Source organism: Procambarus clarkii, chromosome 1 (assembly GCF_040958095.1).
Source record: "Procambarus clarkii isolate CNS0578487 chromosome 1, FALCON_Pclarkii_2.0, whole genome shotgun sequence".
Lineage (NCBI taxonomy): Eukaryota > Metazoa > Arthropoda > Malacostraca > Decapoda > Cambaridae > Procambarus > Procambarus clarkii.
In genome coordinates, this window is record NC_091150.1 from 50,012,443 (window position 1) to 50,018,442 (window position 6,000).

A 6,000-nucleotide genomic window follows, 5' to 3' on the forward strand; every position below is an offset into this window, starting at 1 on the left:
CATTAGGAAATCCAGCAGTTCAAAACCTCTAAAGATACTTGCCCAATTTGTCTGCAAACTTTTTGAAACTACAGTACAATATGATTAATGTATGTCTTGTGTGGTTTTCAGAACATTACTACCTCACCTCTCTCAATTTGGCATTCACAGGTGTTGTCACTAGAATTATATATTGGCAAACTTTGAGGAATACATTCGTACTGCCTTTGCTGCAAATACCTCCATTGTAGCAGACACACTTTACCTGAAAACGGTTTATGACACCTAGTGGAGATACAATAGTTTACTTCCACTGTACTTTTTTGACATTCACGGCAATCTGCATTTCCTTCAAGTCTTTCTTTCTTGACATTCTTTTAAAATGAAGTTTGGTACTGCTTTCAGATATTCTTTCAACAATATGAAAGTGTTCCCAAGATATTGTTCTGAACGCTATTTTTTTCCCTCCTGTTGCCCTAAATGATCGTCCCCCTAGCAGCCTAGCAGTTTCTCTGCCTGTTATGTTGAACTGTGTTGCAGTGACGACTTAACGTTCCAGCTCCAGCTTGCAATTGATAATGGGTTGTCCTAGGCCACCAATATTAGTTTCTAGTTCTCTCAAACTAAGATTTGTATTATGACTATACTGTACTGTACTTGGAAGCATGTTGTTCCTCGTATCCTATTGTCACTATGCAGATTCCCTTTGTGTAAGTACATTACAATATAACGCTGACCAAATATCAGGTCGATATTTGACACCCATTTGTCTTGGTCTCCCCATATGTATCTAACGAAATGAATGCCCCAAGGCCATTCCTTACCTAACTTTTGTCTCATACTTCTTGGGGGAGCTGATACACGCATTTTATCTCTCATACCCAGTACAATAATGCTCTGCATCATGGTGGGTTGTCTTGGTTCTGGTTCTTTTCATTCGTCCCTCTATTTACAACTTGTATGCTGAAATTGGCATTCTGTCTAAAAGGACTGTCGTTATTGTTATTGCCTTCGTTACCTTGCATGGTTTCTGCAACATCCCCACTCCCACTTGGGCCATGCTTTAACTACTGCCCCTCCATAGGACCATGTTCCTTTTCACCACCACCTTTTTCTGCAAGAATGATCCGTTTGCAAGATTCTCTTGGTACATATTTATAATATCTAGCGTTCCTTCCTTTCTCCTGTGGAGGGGTATACTTATGAAATTTTGCAAGGACCAGACTTTAATGATAAAAACTTACCTCTCCTAATGTTACAAAAAATACTTATCCTTGAACATTTCTGGGGTAAGCCCCTTGTGGCTCCCTGAAGCTATCTTGCTAAGAGGTCACATCAGTTGCGGAAGTTTTATTTGCCATACTGGGTCACCAGAGCCAGTACGTAGCCCTCTCACGGGTGCAGCAAGTAACAATTCTCCACCCCACTCGGAAAGCATCCAGAAAGTTGGCAAAGATGTACAGACAATTAGAGGGTTCACAGAAAACGAAGCCTCAAAACTGCCAAAACAAATCTCAAACAAGAGATTGACTTACACTAGCTCGAAATACTTTTTGTTAGTATCAATCGCCACCAACAGGCAGTCTGTCTGACCCCTGCCATCCCTAGTCAGTTCTGTTACTAATATTATGGTGAGAGTTGTTGTTTTAGATTCAGCTATTCAGAACAAGTTCCAAGTAGTACGGGCTATGGTGAGCCCGTAACTTACCTGGCACAGGAGCGGGGCAAGTAGCATGGGCTATGGTGAGCCCATAGTGGACTTACCTGGCACAGGAGCGGTGCTGTGTGTTATGGTGAGAGGGTCTACCAGTACTGCTCCTGTCTTTGTCATCTGCTTCAAACTAAGCGCCAGCCATCCTTGGATTTTGTCCGTCCTATAGGGGATCATTTAGTTGTGTGTTCTATGCTATTAGGTATTAGCTTCATGTGAGTTTTCTGGTGAAAGCCCCCCTGTGCCTTCCTGAAGCTATCATACTGATATGGTACCATATTAGGTTGTATCAGCTCTCCGGAGTTCAACAGGCCTACCAGAGACAGAATTTGGCACCTTTCTCAGAGGTGCAAGGAGTGAAGACTGTTTATGTCACCACCAGGGAAAACAACCAGAAAATTAGTGAGTCGAGACGAACCCCTACTAGCTTCAATAGAGACCGCAGCTTCGAAACTGCCAGAAGAACTCCCTGTGTAAAAAAAACAGATCTCATGAAACTAACACAAGAGTGTTTGCCCCACCTTCCCTAATGTTTTGGGGGAACGGGGAAGGCAGTTCGGTCAGCTGGCATCTCCACCCTCGGTTCGATGCTGATGTAGTGTGACCTGGGTCGCCTCTCCATTCGCTCTGTCTCTGGTGTTGTTATTCAGCTAAGTAGTATTTGCTCCCTTTTGGTGGTTTTGTACACTGTGTGTAGCATAAGCCAGAAATTGAGAGTACTTGGAGCTGCATGTGCACAGGGTTATCTTCCCTGGAGTGTTCAGTAGCCACGTGCTTAGAGTTCCTCCTTGCTTATGGTGCCCCGGCCTCGCCCAAGGTGAGCCAGGTTTCTTGGAACTTTTATGCTTTTACTCAGGTTGGGAGTGACATTTGGCTGGCGAGGCACACTGGTTACTCACAAGCTTCAAAAAGCCTGCTGAGGTTGACCTTCACATCCACATGAATAACATAAGCCTGTGTCGGCTTATGTTACGAGTTCCAGCAAAGCGTCCTAGTGCCTAGGTGTCCTGCTTTGTTTACCCTTCTGGCCCAGGAAATTCCATACAGGTTCAGTGATGTTTTTCATATTCCCTCCGAACCTGCTTCGGCTTTGTTCAATTTTGAGGGTTGCATGTCGTCCGTGCCACGTGACCATGATCATAACCTTTGTCATGCTGCCTGCTGGGTCTGTGACACCATTGAGCCTGAGTCATGTAGGGTTTGTTCCCCATGTGGCTTTTTTCTGACCCCTCATGATGTCAGGGTTTATCAGGCAGCAACCGATTTGCATGTTAGATTTTTTAGGTTGTGTGGCTAGTTGGATGTCCTGGGTCTGTCCCATTTGGTATTTAGAGATTCAGAACATACCACTTCTTACTTTCCCTTCGGGCATGGATCACTCTTCCTTATCCTCCAACCCCCTTCCCCCTCTTTCCCTCCTGCTTCCAGCCCCTGAAGCATCAGAGTTTTGGGGTCGGAACAGGGTTTATCTTTGGATGTGGTTTAGCCAGCTCCAAGGGTTGCCCAATTCGAGCACAGAAGAAGTTGAGCCTGCTGGTATACTGAGGCTTCTGGGTCTTCCTTTCAGTCAGTCCCTTATTCCTTTAAAGTCTGAAGTCCTGATAAGAGATTTATTGATCGCCACTTTCTATCCTGGGCAGTGGGCGAGGACACTGGTCTGCCCTGTGGTGGTCAGGTAGGTCTGGACATTGCCTTCTGTTAGTTGGGGTAAACTATTGGAGTCAGATTATGGAGGTCACATGCGCTTCCCTCTGCCAGCCCTTCTTGGTCTGGTAAGCACCATGCTCACCCCTCTCGGAAGGCAGTCCTTTACAGTTCGCTCGTTTTCACGGGGTGGTGGGGGTGAGGCTCAATCTGTTTGTTAACTCCCGGTCCCATGATGTAGGCTTCTTGGGTTGTTTCCCTCAGCATGCAGTGGAGTTGGTCAGCTCCTTGCCTCCGTTGGGTCATTTCAGAATAGATGGATTCAGGCTTGGTCAAAACAACTTCATCTCTTTGGTGGATTTCCCACTGCTTCACAGTCATTTCACAGTTCACAAGTCACTGCTTCACAATGGGACTTGTTGGACACCCAGTTCATCCTCGTTCGGGACTCTTGGTCAACGTCACTTAACTTGATTACGGTGGCCTTGATTCTGCTGCAACACTACCTATTGTTGGCGTTGAGTCAACCCCCAGGGGACTCGGCTGTTGTCCGAGCGGTTGTGAAAGCACCTGAACTTTGTTGTTTTCATCTATCCTCTGGGCAAGATTTGGCTTCGGCGGCTGCTCTAGTACAGTATATCTAGGGCAGCTCTCTCTTTGCCGCCGCTGCAATCTTTGGGTACTGACCCTGACTGCTGCATCACCAGGTTCTTCAGGCTTTTCAGTTTTACGGTTTCCTGGCGGCTTGCTCCGCCCACATTTGATGTCTTCATGGACACCTTGGCTTTGGGTTGGGACTTTGTGACCAGTGCTCACTCAACTAGTTATGGTCATTGGTCTCCCTTTCTTCATTGGACTCACAGTGTGGTTCAAGGGTTTATGGCCATGTGGCATGTGCTGCTGAGGGTTCGGATTTTACTGGGCTCTGTGCTCCGGCTCCATCTGGACTGTTCTCCCCCGTGATTCATTGTCTCAACCAGGGAAGTTTGCTCAGTCACTGCCTCTTTGAAGCTGAACACTTTGGGTAGCTCTTCTGCTGGGTTCTCAGTTAGGTTCTCTGCACTCTCCATGTACAGGGAGTTTCTAGTGTCCTCTTGGATGGTCTGTTTAAGTTCCTTCCCATTTCCATGGAGTGGACCGTCAGTGCCGAGGCCTCCTTTTGACTTTGTGAGAAATTTGGGTGCCCGGATGTGAACCTCTTTGCATCTGCATGGTCTCAACGCTTTCCCTTAAAGAGGGCTCCATTCCTGGAATATGAGGCCCTCGTGTTGGATGCCTTTCGGCTGGACTGATGGAGGTGGGGGGGGGGGGGGGGGGGGGGGGGGGGGGGGGGGGGGGGGGGTTTCAGTACCTTTTATCCACAGTCCTGCTCTTGCTTCAGGTCCTGGCCAGGTTGGAGATCTACCAGGTAAGGGTGTTCCTATTGGCTCCTTGGTAGCTGACACGGCCTTGGTTTCAGGCACTGCTTGCTCGGTGTCCTGAACCCAAGCATTTTTCCACATCTCTAACTCTTTCAGAGGGTCAGCTCATTGATATACTTTCCTGGTTCGACTTGATCTACTCTTCATGTCTAGTACTTTTTACACGTGTTTTATTGTTACCTCTATGGCAAGCAGGAGACTGCTTTGATGTTGTACTATTCGCATTCCTCTTCTCAGATACAGGATGAGGTTTCGTGGTGCTCCTTTCGCCCTTCCTTTTTCCTCGTCATTCCCCCTCCCCATCCGGCCCGTTGACGCCCTGAGGGCGCTTGGTGGTCGGCTGCCGGAGTGTGATGCTCCATGGGACAGCCCTCTCTCTGTCCTTTTGTGGCCTTATGCTCCTGCTGCTGTCTTCTCCAATTATGCCAGATCACTTTTCCTTTTCCTTATTTTTCATTTTTCTCCCCCCTTTTCTCCTATCTACTTGTAATTTCCTGCTGACCTTTTGCTAGTTTTGATTATTCTTTTGGACTTCTTCTATTTTGATGCCCGGGTGCTTGGGGAGGCATACTCTTGCGCCCCTAGAACTGTAGTACCCAACGTCGACAGCGAGGGAAACCTTTTATTGTCAATCCTCCTTTTGTCACTGAACCCGATCTTGACAGACTGACGGTCCTTAAGGTGGCGTTTGTGGGGCATACACACACGACGCACCCCTAGGGGGCCCCTGGCATGATCGGCAATAGCTTCTTGTTGGGTGTCCTGCCTCTAATTGTGGCTCCATGGTGGATATGGGGGCACATTCGTGAATGAATGTCTAACTCTTGTTTCATGTCAAATTCTGTTATTCTTATCCCTTCTCAGGCTCGTGGGGTGGGCGACCAAGCCCCCGAGTCTGACCATGTTGGAAGACCGGGCTCTGTAACCTTCGCTGCATTGGGCCCTGACCTTGCTCCTCCTCTGACCCTCCTGACTACTCCCCTCGGCTCCCCTCCCTCCTCTGTGGTTGGGTCGAGCCCCAAGCCCCCCAGCAGTGACCACCTCGTCCCCTGGTACGGCTCAGTCTCTAGTAGTGACTACTGCGCCTTTTAACCCCTCTCTCTCTGGGGGTTCTCAACGCTGCCCTTACCACGGCCGCGCTCGCTCGATTCCTTCCCATACTGATGCGTTTCAAGCCTTGTTTGGTTCCGCTTCAAGGGTCAAATACTTTGATCTCCTCCCTCTTGATTCTACGCCTCCTGACGA